This window comes from Tenrec ecaudatus, chromosome 9 (assembly GCF_050624435.1).
Source record: "Tenrec ecaudatus isolate mTenEca1 chromosome 9, mTenEca1.hap1, whole genome shotgun sequence".
NCBI lineage: Eukaryota > Metazoa > Chordata > Mammalia > Afrosoricida > Tenrecidae > Tenrec > Tenrec ecaudatus.
Genome location: NC_134538.1, coordinates 139,673,947 through 139,691,668, shown reverse-complemented (window position 1 = coordinate 139,691,668; position 17,722 = coordinate 139,673,947). Strand labels below are relative to the sequence as shown.

Genomic DNA, 17,722 nt, shown 5'->3' with positions numbered 1-17,722 from the left:
CTTAATAAAATCAATAATGACATGTATATGAAGCCATCTCCAAACCATGACTCTCACACCGGAGAGATCATGTGAATCTGCTCAAGAGCTTACATAAATAGACTCCCATTCGGTACCCTGTGGAGATAATGATTTATGAGGTCTGCCTTCGAGTCCCAGAATCTGCACAGTATTTTTAAAAGGCCCTGTGGTGAATCTGAAACAAACACAAGGATTTAGATGCTCTAACCTCCCACTAAAGGCCAGCACTTAGAAGAACACTCAGTGCGGGGAAGCTGCTCCCCAGTAGAACTTTGCTAGTTCCTACCCATTCCAAGGCTACAGGCTACCCAACCGTGAACCAAGGAAGGTTACGACTAGATTTCACATCTTGATGAATCATTAGATCGTGATCATAAAGTAGCCCATCTGCTTTTTTGGTTTCCATGAATCCCTTGGCCACCCCGTGGTCTGCTCACATTGCCAAGTATGTCCTTCACTTTACCTTCTAACAAGAGCAGAAGAGCATCCAACTGCAGGCTCCCACCAGTGTGCCCCCCCCCATCATGCCAGACCTTCACTCACAAGGTGTCCAGTCCTCACTTTGACCCTCACCATTCAGGGTCAATGAGCAATTGCCTAATGATTGTGCTAAACTTACTGGACTATCAGACTCCTTCACTGCACTATCTCAGTGCTTTTTTTCTCTTTTTTACATTTTATTAGGGACTCATACAACTTTTATCACAATCCATACATATACATACATCAATTGTATAAAGCACATCCGTATATTCTTTGCCCTAATCATTTTCTCTTTTTTTTAAACAATTTATTAGTGGCTCATACAACTCCTATCACAGTCCATACATATACATACATCATTGCATAAAGCACATCAGTACATTCTTTGGCCTAATCATTTTCTTTTTTTTCTCCTCTTTTCTTTTTTTACATTTTATTAGGGACTCATACAACTCTTATCACAATCCATACATATACATACATCAATTGTATAAAGCACATCCATACATTCCCTGCCCCAATCATTCTCAAAGCATTTGCTCACCACTTAAGCCCTTTGCATCAGGTCCTCTATTTTTTTCCCCTCCCTCCCCGCTACCCCCTCCCTCATGTGCCCTTGGTAATTTATACATCGTTATTTTGTCATATCTTGCCCTATCTGGAGTCTCCCATCCCCCCCTTCTCTGCCGTCCCTCTCCCAGGGAGGAGGTCACATGTGGATCCTTGTAATCAGTTCCCCCTTTCCAACCCACTCACCCTCCACTCTCCCAGCATCGTCCCTCACGCCCTTGGTCCTGAAGGTATCATCCACCCTGGATTCCCTGTGCCTCCAGCCCTCATATGCACCAGTGTACAACCTCTGCCCTATCCAGCCCTGCAAGGTAGAATTCGGATCATGGTATTTGGGGGGAGGAAGCATCCAGGATCTAGGGGAAAGCTGTGTTCTTCATCGGTACTACCTCGCACCCTGATTGACCCATCTCCTCTCCTAAACCCCTCTATGAGGGGATCTCCATTGGCTATCTCCGTGCCTTTAAAGAACAATATTTTCCTCCCATATCAGAAACACTGTTGCCCTTTGAAAGTGAATATCCCTATTCTCTATAACCAACTGAATTAGAATGTTTATCTCTTATTGTTCTTCCTCATTCCTATCAAATTAGTTCTGATTCCTAGTGACTCTGTCAACAATGAAACGAGACGCTGCCTGGTCATGTGCCAACTTCACTGTCGTTGCTATGTCTGAGCCCACTGTTGTGCCGGGCTAGCTCATTGAGGGTCTTGTTCTATGTGGACTCTCCCCCAAGCAGAATGTCCCTCCCCAAGGAGCGGGCCCTCCTGATAATGTGTTCACAGTACATGATCTGCAGGAGTTAGGGATTTGCAATAAAAAATCTGGATCAGGTATCAAGCATCAAGGAACAAAAAACATATCATTGAAAATGTGGGTGAGTGCAGAGTGGAGAATCAAAATCCAATGGTGGTCAACTGGACACCCCTTACTAAAGAGTTGTGGGGAGGAGATGAGCCAGTCAGGGGGCAGGGTAGCAATGATGAAACATATAACTTTCATCTAGTTCTTAAATACTTCCTCCCCACAACTCTCATGATCCCAATTCTACCTTACAAGTCTGGCTAGACCAGAGAATGTACACTGGTACAGATAGGAACTGGAAGCACAGGGAATCCAGGGCAGATGACTCCTCCAGGACCAGTGGTGAGAGTGGCGATGCCTGGAGGGTGGAGGGAATGTGGGGTAGAAAGGGGGAACTGATTACAAGAATCTACGCATAGCCTCCTCCCTGGGGGATGGACAGCAGAGAAGAAGGCGGGGGGAGACATCGGACAGTGTAACATATGACAAAATAATCATAATTTATGAATGATGAAGGGTTCATGAGGTAGGGGAGAGTGAGGAGGGAGGGGGAAATGAGCAGCAGATATTAAGGGCTCAAGTAGAAGGCAAATGTTTTGAGAACGATGGTGGCAACAAATGTACATACGTTCTTGGCACAATGGATGTATGTATGGATTGTGATAAGAATTGTATGAGCCCCCAATAAAATGGTTTTAAAAATCTGTTTTTTAGGCAAGAAAAACCTAAAACTTAATGGTTTGATAAAAGTAGTGAAACCATTGAGTGATATACAGGTCATTCATAATGAGAAAGAAATCTTATTATGGATAATAGAAACAGAATAAGTGAAAAAATCTGCAAGTAAAGTTTAGGTACATTAACACTTAGAAAACATTAAACCAAAAACCAAACTCACTTTCATGGAATTTATTTTGTCTCATGGAGACCCTGGAAAACACAGTGGTACTCTGATGAATTGAATAATTATTTCTTGTATCTCTTGTTCCCAGAGGAGCCCCGGTGGTGTCATGTTTACACATGGGACTGTCATCCGCACAGTCGGCAGTTTGAAACTACCAACCGCTCCAGGAGCAAGCACAGGCTTTCTACTCCTTTAATCGTTAGGTTCTCAGAAAACCCCACAGGAGGTTGCTGAGAGTCAGCATTGACTCAATGACAGGGAGCTTGGTTCTGGGATTGCTCCCATAAACAATAATTTAGTGCTTTGCCACCTGTCAGATGCTTGATACGTTGTGGGAACGTAGAGATGGCTTATGAAGATCGTTTTCCATCCAACAGGGGAAGAGAGTCAAATGAGTAGATGACAGAAACGGAGGATGAGCGGTGCTTTGACCAATGAGCACGGGCTCCTCTCACCTCAAGGGAAGGCTGCCTGAAGCTGCCCTGGTGACCCCGTGAGGCCACTGACAGCGGGCACATTGATACCATGTTTTTGCAGTATGGCAGCGTCAGCTGGTAATAGGCTGTTTGCTATTTACTCTATGCAAAAAAAAAATCACAAAGCTCTTCTTTCCAAAAACCCAACATGCACTGCATTATTAACCAACCATTCTGAATTTAAATATTTCAAATCAACATCATTGGTGGCATGTAGAATTGTAGGGTTCACATGTAACTAAAAAACAATCATTTCGCACAGCAAAAGAGTCAAATAGTTTGACCGCTGTTTCTGCTGTTGTACAGTGAAGTGTGATGCGATGTTTGGGAAAAATAAAATTGAGCTTTTGGCATTTTGTAGAAAAACCTTATTAATATTTTAATCGATAACTAACTATAGATCCATTACATATTTCTAAAATACATACAAAAATCACTGAAAAAGTGACATTTTTCAAAACACCTTTGAATCATCTACATATTAATTATAGATAATTTTTGAATGGATGACTTGCAGGAGTTTTGCAAATATCAGATGTTTCCATACAATTACAATACTACATGAGATACTTAAGCTTCTTTATCAAATTACCTGAGATAATTTATCTAATAGTTTTTGAAACAGATTAAAAGTAAAACCCAAGTTTTCTCAAATGCAACAAATCTCTGGTTATTCATGCAAACATTGTTTGTTTTTCTCTAATAAACAGGATGCACCACTGAGAAACTGTACACCACTGCCTCTGAGGCCGCAGGGTATTCTGGGAGGCAAGTTAGTAGTCTATGCAATTTGGTATGATGAATCCTATGACAGTTACCACTAAACTAAATCTGTTGTTTATGTTAATAACTTTAAAGCCATAATTTGCTTATACTATGTACTGTGTGTGATAACCAAGACCAAGAGAGACCACAATGATGGATAAAGGCCTTATCAAATAGAATGCCTGAAGCAAAGACATATACATTATCATTTCTTCTACTTTCAGCTAAAGAAAGGTAAGTATGAAGAGGGGGTGCAGGCAAGGAGGTCAAATGAGGAGGAGACTGAATGGATTTGGAGGGACAAGTAAAGGCATGGATGAGCAGAATTAAGACAAGTTATAGAGCATTTATTCACAATAAATGCTACTATTGATTCAGAATAGCAATAACAGCCATTTATAAAATTTCTGCTATTAGTGAGAACTTTTGATTAGTCAAACTGGGTGCTGAGCTAATAGATTCTCAATTAAAAATTCCATGCTTGAGATAGATAACACTGGTCCTATTACATAGGTGAAGAAACTACGTTTCAGAGAGATTAAGCAATTCTCCTAAGGTAAAATAGCATTTCTCTAGAGCCAAGATTCCAAACTGGGTCTCACTGATTAAAAACAAACAACAACAAAACCACACGTATTTTTGCTGCACTACCCTGCTAGTCAGCCCTGCAGAGTGAACTTCCAAACATGCAGGGCTCGTGGAAGTAAAGGGCTGTTTGGGTGGTACGTAGTTCTGTAGCTACTTAGCAATGTAACGTATGGACCCAAAGAACATCATGGACACTTTGGAGTGTCTCTCTAGAAAGGTGCACTTGAGCCTACTGGTTCCCATTTTAAATTTACTCATGGAACAGACACGAGGATGATGAAAACTATGTATTGTTGTGTCTCCAAATTAAATTTCATACATCCAGGGCATTCAGTGACCATTAGAGATACTGGGGATCCCTTCGCCTGATGATTGGGGTGACTTCTATTAGACCGCAATCAATCAATTTTGGAAAAGCCTTATTTGTGTTATGGTTTCGATGAAACCTCAGACTTTTACTCATCTCCTGTCTAATCAGCCAGCACATCTAGTGAGCATCATAATCTGGTTTTGCTCCACGTCTACCACCATTGAGACTCCTCTGCGTTTATCTTTTTACCTATTCAAACAGGTCTCAGTGACATTTATCAAATCTCTATCATCCTCTACTCTCCACACTGCCTTAAAATTACTTTTTTCCATAGGAAGTCATTCTCTTATTTAAAAATCATTTTTTCATTGGCTTTTAAAGTAACATTAGTTTAAAGAACTAAATTTCAGAGCTTTGGGCAACTCCACTCCACCAAACTCCCTTTCATCAAATCAATGCCGACTCCTAGTTCTGAGACAGTGATGGTTTATGGGGGTAGAAAGCCCCGTCTTTCTCCCACTCTCTCCACCAGGTGGGTCCCAATCACATTCTGCAACTCCCATTCTTTGGGAAAGACTTCCTTTTCATTGTCTCCACCAGATACTTTGAATTTAACTTTCTGATCTTTTGCTTATTTTTTACAAACTCCCAGTCATATTTCTTGAGTGATTATCATTTGTGAAATCTCCACTGATGTCCCCATGCAGTCCCTCTTTCACAAGCACTTTCTTTAGACATGACACTGTGCAGCCATGGTTTACAGAGGTGAATCTGTTTGGTGTGCATATAGTCTGCAGGCTGTTCGGTGCCATCGAGTCGGGTCTGACCCATTGCGAACATGTGCACAACAGAAGGAAACACTGCAAGGTCAAGCCTCACAATTGTTCCAACGGTTGTGCCCATCGATGCAGCCACTGTGTCAACCCACGTCATAGAGGCCCTTCCTCTTTTTCACCATCCTTCTTCTTCAGTGAACATGAAGTTCTTCTCCAGGGAATGGTATCTCCAAAAAAATGTCCAAAATATGAAAGATGATGTCTTGAACCCTTGCCTCTAAGGAGCTTACTTCTTCCAGCACAGCTCTGTTCACCGCTTTAACAGTCCACGGTACTTTCAATTTTCTTCTCCAGCATCGCAAAGCAATTCCTTGGTCTTCCTTTCCCAATGTCCAACTGCCACGTGCATCTGATGCAATGAAGCATACCGTGGCTTGAGTCAGGTGCACCTCAGTTCTCAAAGTAACATCCTTGCTCTTCAAGCCTCTAAAGAGGTCCTGTGCAGCAGATTTACCTACTGCAATGTTTACTGCAAGATGTCTTTGACCTCTTGACTGTTCTTTCCATGAACACTGATTATGTTTCCAAGTAAGACAACACCCTTGACAACTCCCACCTTTTCTCCATTGATCATGATGGTTCCTCCTAGTTCGGCTGTGAGGATTTGGGTTTTCCTTAGATATGCTGCATAAATACAAAGATGTATCTATGATGGTTTGCTGTTTGAAACCTAGTCACAGAGTACAGTGTTGTGCGCAAGTAGGTTTTTAGTAAAAAAATTTCTAAAGGAATGAGTAATAATAGAAGAAAAGGGAAGTTTAATATTATTCCCAGGACAATTCTGTATTTAATGATTTTCTACTTTGCTTTTATAAAAGATATTAGTGCTCATTTTTAATGATCTCTCCTTCCACCTTCTATCATGGATTTGATGTTAAAGGACTTGCTATCTGTCCTATTAATACTGCACATTCAGAACATGGTCATGGCTACACCCAGCTGACTCACATAAAAATTTATACAACACATGAATAGGTAAAATAGGACCTGGCAGGGGAGACACCATGATCAGGAAGGTGGTTTTCCCAGGGCAAGGTTCACCCATTGCACTGCAGGTGTGCTGACCCCCGTGATTTCCCCAAATGTGGGAAACTCTACTGCATGATTTGTGGTAGTGGGGGGGCTGCATTCACGCTCTCCCATTTAAAAAAAAGGAATATATAGGAAACGATTTCAAAACCATGAATTCCTTTATAATGAGAAATTCTATTTTTGAACTGTTTCTACTTAACTAGTTTATTATCTTATTTGGGCTAATTGTGTTTACCGTACAAGTAATTTAATGTAGGTAAGGAATTAATATAACAGAAGTATACAGGCAGCATAATGGCATATCTAAATCCTTAACCATATGGGGGAGACATAAATTACATATTGCTCAGTGAAGAATGGTGAGTAGACGCTAGAGTGACATAAACCTAACATATATATCAAGTCTAAAGAATCACTTGAAAGGAGACAACACTGAAAAAATAGAAAAGGGGAATATGAGCATTTTAAAAATTAATTATATATTAATTTATACTGTGTAAACTATATTATTTTTAAATTCAAGGCCCTATAAGTATATACTATGTTTGAATTCAATAACGAAGTACATTCATGACAAAAATTAGATCTTACAGTATGAGAAACATAAAATTAGAAGCACAAAATTTCCTCTGCATAAAAAATGCATTATTCCAATAAATTTGAAAATCTAGAAAAACATGGATACATTTCTAGAAGTTCACTAACTGCCTAAATTAACCATTTATAGACAATATCAACAAGCCTATAACATAAGAAGAAATAGATCTAGTATAAAAAAAACTCCCAGTGCCCAAAAATTAGGGACTCGGTGGCTTTACAGGCAAATCTGAGAAGAAATTTTAGAGGAAGAGTTAACATCAATACTACATGAACTATTTCCTATAATACAAAAGTAATATACCACCAAAGTTGCTATCTTCCAATACAATGGAGATTGAAAATTAGGGTTTTTTTGTCCTGACCAAGTACACACTATGAAGCATAAAATATTGTTTCAGAACTTCCAGTTAACTTTAAATTATTAGTAAAAATAGTTACACCATGTTCATCCATTCAGTCTTTCATTTATCCAATCAATCATCTTTTAATGAAGGCTTGATCTGTTGTAGTACTGAGCTATAAACATTAGTGAGCAAGCAGCTTTTACTGTCCTCAAAATCTCAAAGCTCCTGCTTCAAGTCTATTCCAGCTATCCGGAGCTTCATAGGCTGTACATCTTTGCCAGTGCCGACAGCCTCATCTTTCTCGGGTGCCACGGTTAGTAGCTTGAACCCCTGATATCCAGCTTAGCATTCCAATGCTGACTCATCAATCCAACAAGACCAAGGAAAATAATCATGGATATTTCCAATGTTTTATACAAGTTTAGAAATGGAAGAAATCCTTATGACATGACACTAGGGAATGAAGGGAGTGAAATGAAGAGCTAGGGGAATTCAGGAGTGAGAGTTTAAATGACTTGAATTTCACCTTTGAATTAAGCAGTTGATGGAAAGGAAAACCAGTGATCCAAAGGGCCAGCAAGATAAGATACACAGGAGCTGTAAGGAAGGGCTTGGATGGGAAGAGTGAAGGCTCATTCGCATGTAATTTGGTAAGAAAATATAGTTCTTAAAAGCATAGAGGAAAGATATATGTTAAAATGGAAAAAGTTTGAGGTGATCAAATGTAAGGAAATTATTTAAAGTTTCCTTGTTTTCCTTTCATAAGCATGGAGCACTTTAAAAAGCGGAAAATAATCAATATGTATGTTTCAAATATGCAGACTGCTCCTGTGTTTTGTAATATATATTCTCTGTCGGCCTATTTAAACAAACAAACAAACAAGAATCAGGAGAACTAGAGATGATGAAAGATCATTCCAAAGAGGAAACACAGGGAAAGGGGACAGGATACACCCATGAAAAATTTTCATATCATCCTTTTTAATGAAGGGAGAGCATTTTTATTTATTTGTAAATTTGCTTTTATGTATGCTGTCTAGATAGGTTGGTTGAAAAACAGCTAGGTATATAGGTAGGAGGCAAGATGGTTGATTGGTTGATTTAACAGGAAGATAAAATATTCAGAAGCTTTGAAAGGATAACCAGGAGCAATAATGAAAACAGACTACCCAAAATAACTATTCAATTTTCTGCAAACATCAAGCAAATGCTTAATAATGCTTTCTCCCTGTCTGCTTAGTACACAGTTCAGATATCAATAATAATATTATATGGATTGCCAGTTATTTGAAAATGTGTTTAAGATATTTTTCGTGTAATGCCATTTTCCTCTTAATAAATTCCCCGTCTAAAGAAGACAACACCAACACATGTTCAAGCTCAGGTCAGAATGGTACAGCTGTCTCTACTCCTGGAAGTGATACTAGTGTCTCCTCAAAAGCATATTCAAAAAGTAATCAAATTTGTTACTTTTTCTTCCAAAGTTTACTTATATCAAAATTAAATGACAAATAAGTCAACAGTAACAGATAGAGGAGTACTCTATACCTATTTTAAATCCTCGTAACATAAAATTATTAAGTCACTTTAATAAATAAGTTATCACATTTAATGCTGGTATACTAAAGCTACAATAAGATTATACATTTTGTTGATTTTTCGCTGGATTTTTTTACCTCAATCATCAAATGAGTAGATCCGTAAAGATATGATTTAAGTGTCAATCAGCAAATTTAACTAATAAGCTTAGTAAACAACAGGAGCTGCCTGGATACTGAAGTTGAGTCCTTTAAGATCCATACCTTTACCATAAGCACATTTACAGAGACACACACTGTTCAAGATTCTAACCTTTTCCTTCCATTTTGTGGTTTTGCTCCAAAGACCTTAAATCGATCAGTGGGACACATGGAAGATGCACCACCTATACCTGGATAAGCGAAGCAGCTTAAAAATATCTTGTCCTAATTATCAGAATCTGTAGTTAATACCATTTGATATGTTTGTCATGTTATCCAAAATCTCACTCATCCATTGCCATCGAGTCAATGCTGCCTCATGGTGACCCCCCGTGACTTTATGAGACTGACTAAGGGTCGAAAGTCCAGTTTTGCTCCGGCAGAGCTGCTCAGGGTTTCCACATGACGACCGTTCAGATTGTGGCCCAACTTACCCTGGGTTATCGAAATACGCTTTTCTAATTTGGTGAATGAGTTTAATGAGGAAATTCAAAATTAATCTTGAATCCGGCCAAAGTAAGCTGTTAAGAGGGATGCTCTTCTGTTGGTTGTTCTAGTGTCCTGGAATCTAGTGCAGAGCTTAGGCAGTGGATCTCCACCTTCCTCAGGCTGCGACTGTTTAATACAGTTCATGATGTGGTAACCCCCCCCAAACCATAAAATTATTTTTGCTACTACTTCATAACTATAATATGATATTATGGATCAGGCAACCCCTATGAAAGGGTCACTGGGCCCCCAAAGGAGTCATGACCCACAGGTTGAGAACCACTGGCTTCGGGTCATACTTCACTTTTTGGTCTATGGGGAATGAGACTTCTGCCGGGACAATAGGACCTTCATTCCTGGGAACATGTAGATAAACCAAAGCCAAACCAAAACATCAGATAAGCAATGTAGGAACTACTCAAGATGAACGTACAAGAAAATTGAAAATAACTAAATGTGAATAGCTTCACTTCCCAAAGCCCAAGGGGCATGGTAAATACTGATAAAATAAGACAGTAAAATCATTTAGGAAGGTTCAAGATATTCAATAAAATAACAACTACAGATAACAGAACATTGGTGTCTGCTCTGTTGTATAACAGGACAATGCCGCTCTGAGGTATACAGGACAAGTACTTGGAGGATTCTGGCATTCAGCCTTGGATCATCCTACCACAAACGTCTCACAGGTAGAGCAGTATATTCACACACAAGCACACACACAAATAGTTCACATTTAAAGTAGTCTATTCACATACACACACAAATAGTTCACATTTAGTCTTCACACACACACACACAAATAGCTCACATGTAGAGCAGTATGTTCACACACACACACACAAATAGTTCACATTTAGAGAAGCATATTCACATACACACACACACAGTTCAATTAAATTTGGGGACACAGAGCATTGCTCTGCTAATTAACTGAATCTCCTGTAAGTCACACTGGTTCCTGATTTTAATAGGAACTCACAAATAATAATCAATCCACTCAGTGATAAATGCAAACCAAGTGAAAAATACAAATTTAATCTGTTAGCTAATGTTCTATGGAAAAAAAGCATAAAACATTATTATTAATGTTAAACTTTAACTATTCTACCCGGGCCACAGGAATGCATCATTTGGAGCTTTTCCCGGCTAAGTCAGGATCCTGGGTGCCATTGACAATTAGCATAAAAGACTCTGTTGACCCTGAGAGTATAAATCAGAGAGTTGAGGGACAACAGTTGATGTTGTGAGGCTCTTCTGAGTCTCCGAATACTGCCTGCAACTATTAGGAGAAACCCAATTGACCTTATGGTTTATTTGACCAATGCTAGATGCCCATTAAAGTCAGGGTGAACATGGGGCTTAACATTGATCAAGCTGGCTATTTACATGGATCAAATTAAACGAGTAATTGTCAGAGTGTGGCTGAAGCAGACTCTGCACAAGTATCTCTTAAACTGACTTTGTTCCGCCACAAAATTTGTGAAATCTACACAGATTCGCCAAATATATATCCAATCTCTTGAAATTTGCATTGTTGGGAATTTTAAGTGTTCACAAAAAAGCAGCCCCAGGCAAAACATTTTACCAAGCTGGTGAGTAGAAACGTGCACTAATTATGATGCACAAGGGACAATTTTCTTGTTCAATACTTCTGACAATATTTATGTTTCTGCCTTGAAAGTGAAATGAATCTGGAACTATTTAACTCATCCACATTGACATACATTTAGTTACCTCGAATATGCAATTAAATATTAGAATAAGTAGTGGAAATTCCAAATATTTGCATTATGTGCAATGCAAGGACCTTTAATGACACGGTCCTTAAAACCCTCTGTTACTAAGTGAAAGATCACAGTTGGAACTCAGGCGCTGCTTTGCAGGAGAAAATGTGGCAGCAAGCTTCTGGGACTGTTTACATCTTGAGAAACCCTGTGGGGATTGCAGTCTGTCCAACAGTCAGGAGGATTCAGAACTGACCAGCAGTGCTGGGTTCCGTGAGACTTTGGTGTATGCACCATGTAAAACTGTAACTTGAGAATATACAGTAATCCATTACGGTTCCCCACCCACTGAAGATATTTTTAAAGTCATAAGCAAAGCTACACTTTGACAAAAAGATTGGTACCAAATGATGTGTGAAACAAGCAATTCTCCAGAATAAATGCCTACATAGTTGAACTTGGATCCACAATCAATGTTCATGGAAGCAGCCATCAAGAGATCGAAGGACACATCTCATTAGGTAAATCTGCGCACAAGAGCTCTCTAGAGTATTGGAAAGCAAAGATGTTACTTTGGGGTCTAAGATGTGCCTGGCCCAAGCCATAGCATTTTTCAATTGCCACGTATGCATGTGAAAGTTGGACATTGAATAGAAAGACTAAAGAAGAATTGAGGCATTTGCATTATGGTGCTAGCAAAGCCTAAGGATCATGGATGTGGTGCATGATAAGACAAACGGATCTATTCGGGAAGAAGTTCAACTAGAATGCTCCTTGAAGCAAGGATGGTGAGACTTTGTCTCACGTACGTTGGACACGTTACCAGAAGAGAGGCCAGTCCCTGGCAAAGGACATCATGCTTGGTAGAGTAAAGGGGCGTGGGAAAAGACAACACCTTTCAACACGAGGGGTTGACACAGTGGCTGCAACACGAGTTCAAGCATAAGAACAATTGTGAGTACTGTACAGGACCTGGCAGTGCCTTGTTCTGTGTACACAGGGAACTGACTCAATGGCCTCTAATGACACCACATAAACCAGAATCTGCTCAATGCTAGTAGGTGCTGTTACATTTACCACATGCAAATTAACGATGGTCTGTCTTCCCCATTACAGATAATGCAACCAAGGGTCCTCCCACTTTATCTTACATCAAAACAAGCAAAGCACCAAGGTGATTAGGAGAATAACAGCAGGAATAAAGTGCATTTGCCTTCTTTGAATATTTTAATTTATTTGGTGATGAGAATATACACAAGAAAACATTCACCAATTCAACTGTGTCTGTATGTGGACTCTTCCAGTTTGATACGGGAATTTTACTTAATACTGCTAGAGAATACGCCTTTAACCAAGTCTTACATTGTGTGTTTTGTCTTCTGAGTTTGAGTGTACAGGAATATACTTATGTGTGTGTGTAAAATGTCAAATAGAGGGTCAAATTTCCTTCTATTAATTTGTATATTCAGCAGCATACTAAATGTCAGCCCTGCCACCTATTCTGTCACCACATGTCGAAATCATGGAGCTCTAAAATAACAATTATAAGAAATGACAATTGTATCACAGATATTATTTTATTACCTGCTTTTGCTAGTTAATAATATATTGTATGAGAATATTCTTATAGTCTTTTGGACATCTGTGAAATACATCTTTACATCGTCTATGTTCTTAAGCCATACAGTACCAGTGCTGGATTTTACAATAATTTATTTAATTAGTTGACTATTGCTGGTTAGTTACCGATTCTCTTGAGATGAAAATCCCTTAAAGCATTGTTTTGTTTCATATGAGTATGCAGATTGAAAGTCTGTCTATGGAGCCCTGGTGACATAGTGGTTATGTGTTGGGCTGCGATCTGGATGGTCAGCCATTGGAAACCACCCACCAGCAGCTCCCTGGGAGAAAGACTGGGCTCTCTACTCCCATGAACAGTTACAGCCTCTAAAACCCACTGAGGGAACTAGGAGCCAGCACCAAGTCTGTAGCAGGGAGTTTAGAGTTTGGAGTGTGGAGTTTTGGTCAGTTATACAGGGTAGATCTACTATCTCATTTTGCATTTGGGAAAATAAATTAATATCTCTCATTTATAGATATTTATACTTACCTATGTTTTAGGACCACAAGACATACCTGATATTGCCAGCATGGATAAAACAAGTGTGTGTGTGTGTGTGTGTGTGTATATGTATATATGTTTGTATGTATAGTCATACCGCTATTAAGTGTATTGCTCTAAAAGTTGATCATTGCAAGTCTATAAAACACAGTAATATTGAAATTTTTCCCATTTAATGATGAGTTAGATTTGAAAATCCATTTCTTGACACTTTCAATTTTTGTTCATTGTTTTTGCTTTTAACTTTTTTCCATTTTCTAAAATCATATTACGGCAGAATTTGTGCTCTATCAGACTCCAATTCATCATCCTCATTCTCCTTGACCTGAAGACCATGCTCACTTCAGAGCAAACCCATGCTTCACAAATGGAAAGAGGACGAGCATGGATGACTGGACAGAGGCAGACTTTCTACAATGCAAAGGTAGTCCCAAAAAGGTGGTCCTCATTGAATCTGCTGGTAGAATGATTGATGATCCCTGGGCAAATGCAATACTGGCAAAGATTTTTAATAAGCTCACATGAAAGAGACTCCTCTATGCCAGAGATATTTTGAGCATCATGGTGATCCCCATCAGTTTTCATTTTCTATAAATTCATACTTTCTGTATTAGGTATATTTTGCAAATCATTAAGCACTGGACTAGGAGCTGAAAGGTTGGTGACCAAACCTGTGCAGACAGACAGCCCTGCCCCTGGGCTTGAGACGGTCCCAGCCTTAAAATCCCTATGGAACAATTCTACACTGCAAACATGGCGTCACCAGGAAATGGAAGCAACGTGTTGGAAACCAAGAGCAATTACAAGATTGATTTACTGATTGTAACGTTTTGATACATCATAATTCTTTCAAACCAAAGACATCAACCAGGATAGGAGAAGAAAATAGTAGTAAACAAAACCCAAACTCGGATTCTTACCGTGGAGAAACTGACATGTCAACATAGGTAGGTTTGTGGCTCAGAGACCCAACCGACTGCACTTGACTCTGAGCTTCTACTATCCCAACCTAAGCCGTGCAGCTTCCTTGCAGCTGAGGCAGAAAGAGAAAGACCTACCATTCTCTCTAGCACAGGATTGGGGCTGCCGTTTTACATTTTTCATTCTTGGATGAAATATATAAACTATGTTTTAATGACACTGCCTTGAACTATTTTAATGAGACTTATTTCCTATGTTATTTAGCTTTTTACTGTAATTTAGGTGAAGGTTTACAGAGCAGACCATCAGTTTCACATTCAACCATTAATACACATTTTGTTTCAACTCATCTCCTTCATTCTTTCTGTGTACTGTGGCTTATGCCACGTCCTCCCTGCTTTCCTGGATTGGGGAAAGACCGTCCTTGTGATTTTAAAGACATGCTTATTATGGTCCCGCTGCCGTGGAAGAAGCTCCTCATCCACATGTAATTATATGTGTCAGGGAAATAGTAACATCCCCAAATTATTATGATTTCCATTATATTATTGGTGTAAAGACGGCACAGGAAAAAATAAAAACATGTTATGCTTTAAAGTCAAATGTGATAAGGAGTTCCACCATTTTAATTGAACCAATAAATCTGGTATCCTTCATGATTTTGAGTTTTCTTCCAAATTTTTCTCCCACTCTATCTAATTTAATGGTTTTCAGAGCAATTTGCAATAGTAACTCTGCACTATTTAACTTTTCTGGTCTTAGATGGAGACGGATGTTTGCTTGGTCCATTAGTCCATTGTACTAATTGTTTCTATATGGCTTTCAGTTTTTATCAGTCTTCTTTCTTCTTGATGAAGAGATTTTATTCTTTTAAAATAATTGTTAAAATATAGGAAGCTATCCAGGATTGGACTGGAATAAGGATATTTTAAACACTGCTTTAGGAAAGAAAAATTGAAATTGTCTAGTAAGCGTCCCCAAATTCTTGTGTATATTTTACTTTGTGAAGAAAAACAAACCCCAAACAACACCTCTTGTATCATTTTTTTCAAAGTTGGGCAGTGAAGTGGGCAGAAGTTATGAAATTCTAACATATATTGATCAATTTTGTCCTAAATGCATGCCACACTGATTTTTTCTATGCCACCATTACACCAATAAATTAATGGAAATCATAATAATTCAGCTCTTGTTACTATGTCCCTGACATAGGTTATTACATATCGATGTAGGGTTTCTTCCACGGTGACAGGCCAAAAACTACAACACTACCAGTGGCATTTCCAACTCCACTGGAACTAAATTACACAGTCTGGGATTCTATGGTGCTTAGAGAATACTGTCTTACATCTCTAGGTGATGACTATAACTTTATTCCATTTCAAATAAAGGGTTAAAAAGCGTATTAAACATTTTGTATATCAAAAATCTGCATGGGGAGAGCTCTGCCTGTCTTTAAATAACTATTAAAATTTTCTGGCCACTTATTTCAGCTTTATTGTATTTTCAGTTACAAATGAGTTCTTCTCTTAAACATGCATATAAATTTCCTGCAGAGATTAAAGTAAAAGACATGAGCCATTTGCTACTGAGAAAAGTAATATTACAACTAAGATTTTATCACCATCTCTCAGCTCCTCGTACAGTTCCAGTGTATGATATTCTATATTAAAAGGAAAAAAAGGAAGACAAGAAAAAGTAAGAGTCTTAAACCAAATAGCAAATGATCCATGGTGCTATCTGTATTTGGGGGACACATTTTTAAATGTTGGCATTTTTGAGCGATGACTTAGCCATGACTTTTCAAAGTTAGGTTGAAAGCAAAAATTACCCCATGAATTACGGTTAGGTAATTTTGTGATCAAATAGCTAGGAACCTGCTTTGCTTATTTTTTCTAGTGATAATATCTAGTATGTAGAGACAACAAAATACTTTTCCTTAATTATTGTATTATATATTCACTTAGAATTCTATCTATGGTGGGTTTGGGGGGAAAATATAGCTGCTCAAAAATTCTATAGTGTAGTCCTGATTTCTACAAGGTAGGTCACTGGAGGGCATGGGGCTGGCGCTGGGAGAGCCCAATTTATTTGGCATGAATTTTATCCATGAAACTTGTTGGGAAGAATGCAAACTAACTTCACGATTCCTGATTTAAAGGTTTGGATAGGTTGTTTGCTTGTTTTTTGCAATGCTATTGTCAAAATTTGTACTATGGAAAGAAAATAATACAGTGCTTGTTAAAATGTATTTCTGTCACTGATTTAAAAAATTACCCTTTATCATTATAAACATTAACTAGGATCCTTAGTGGCCCATCAGCGAAGACTCGGGTACTCTCAGAAAGACTGTCAATCCTACACAGGAGTTCTGCAGGATAAAGACCGAAAATCTGGTTCTAAAAAGGAGCAGGGACTAGAAATGCACTGGGGAAGACCCAGCCTGTCCCCTGGGGTTATTAACAGTGGACAATCCACTCAAGGGTACCGAACAAGAGCAGCACCACATATGAAATGTTGCAAACAGATGTCTTTTAAAATAAGTTCTAATCGTAATATATACATAGTTACACACACACATATATATAGATATAGATATACTTTGCAAGGGGGGATTGGGAACATTTTTGTCTACCTAGGAAGTGAACTGTAGATGTTTTCCAAGGTCACCATTCATTCCTTCAGGAAGTAATTTTGCTGTCTCCTATGCATCATTCTCTTTTTTTGCTAAAATAACGTTGTCTCTTTGGAACAAGGGCAACCAGAAACGTCACCAGCCACTACTCGACAGCTTGAATGAGGACAGCATCACATGGGCACTGCGCGCGTAGGAAGCTGGCCATCTACATGGGTGTGGGGTCACGGAAGGCTTTGCGGAGGAAGAGCTTCCAAGATAAGATATGAGGGGTGCACAGAGGCTCTCTAGGTAGACGGAGTAGGGAAGAGCGCTCCATCCAGAAGGGACAGCATATGCAAAGTCGAGGAAAAAA

The 17,722-nt window shown here is 38.9% G+C and overlaps 1 protein-coding gene and 1 non-coding gene across 2 annotated transcripts in view; one reads left to right on the top strand and one right to left on the bottom strand.

Annotated features, from left to right (window-relative positions):
• The window catches only part of KCND2 (potassium voltage-gated channel subfamily D member 2), a 573,818-nt gene that overhangs the window by 422,754 nt on the left and 133,342 nt on the right, over nucleotides 1-17,722 (bottom strand). The gene's annotated exons all lie outside the window — the stretch shown is intronic.
• On the top strand, nucleotides 6,739-6,902 carry LOC142457690 (U1 spliceosomal RNA). Its single transcript, XR_012786385.1, has one exon. It is a non-coding gene; the product is annotated as a U1 spliceosomal RNA (small nuclear RNA).